This window comes from Malania oleifera, chromosome 10 (genome assembly GCF_029873635.1).
Source record: "Malania oleifera isolate guangnan ecotype guangnan chromosome 10, ASM2987363v1, whole genome shotgun sequence".
Taxonomy (NCBI): Eukaryota; Viridiplantae; Streptophyta; class Magnoliopsida; order Santalales; family Ximeniaceae; genus Malania; species Malania oleifera.
Genome location: NC_080426.1, coordinates 88,600,627 through 88,601,915, shown reverse-complemented (window position 1 = coordinate 88,601,915; position 1,289 = coordinate 88,600,627).

Below are 1,289 nucleotides of genomic sequence, written 5' to 3'. Positions count from 1 at the left end.
TCTAAATTTCTCATTGTATTACACTTTATTCCTAAGAATAACTCTTTTGAAAACCAAACTTAACATAATTATCCCCTTACCTCTTCTCCATCAATTACATTATCTTGACCTATAGAGACACCAGAAGCTCCTCGTTCCAAAGAAGAAGATGAGTATAGCTATTGTATTTTTTCATATTTTCATCTCTAATTCACCATCAACTAATCTAAATTTTAAGAATGATATTTGACACTCCAACAAAACATTACATGTGAAGTGTAGGTCTTATTCTAAAAATAGGTTCACCAATGCTTACCCTGGCAGCTATTGGGAAGGTGTTGGGAATAGGGTTGTGAACAAACCGAGCTACTGTTGGGAATAGGGTTGTTTACAAACCAAGCTACTTGCAAGTGGCTTGGGAGTTCTACACGATAAGAATTCATTCAAGCTCATTCATTTTATAAATGAATGATTCATCTTATAAATGAACGATTCTCAAACCCAATTTGTAGCTCGTTTAATAAATAAATCAAATCTTAACATGAATGGATTTAATTCATTTCAACTCATAAGCAACTCGATTGTAGGCTCAATTTGTCTTGTTTTATAGATTTGGATTAAACTTATTTGCAGGCTAGTTTAAATAAGGCACAATTGGGATTGATAAACTGTAGTAAGCTTAAAAGTAGGAACCATTTGGTCGTGAGCTTGTTTTGCTTAAATTTCATAACCTAAATATAGTAGTAAGGTCAATGCCTAAGGCAAACTTAATTGAGGGAAAGAACTCTAAGATAATATTAGTAAAAGCCCTTTTTCACATTTTTGCCTAAAAAATCATAGAAATATCTTCCTTCTTAAATTAAGAAGCTCCAAAAAAGGTATATCATTCGTGAATATCTCAATGGCTTGACTTGATGATAAGGGCTCATGAGGTCGGTCAATTACATAATAAGCTTGAGCAACAATATTAAAGCTCAGTGTTAACTCGGCTCAAGCTCAAACTTGATTAAAAATTTTAAAGGTCAAGTTTGAACATGGCAAGCCCGACTGGGCTTGGCCTAGCTCAGCTCTTCTGCAACCCTAATTGGGAAATACCTGCTGCCAAAAAAACCACTCAAAATGTCCATAGTGTAGAGCAATGATCCACTGATTTGGGGAGCAAAGTTCCTTTACTCCACCCCCCACCCTTTTCTTTCCAACTAGCAACCGTTGCTCTTTTGCTTTATCTGTGAGTGTTTAACAGTCCAGCATAGAATTTAATCCCGGGGGGAGGGGGTGTGTAGAAGTGGGCAGCAACTGCTACCATTACG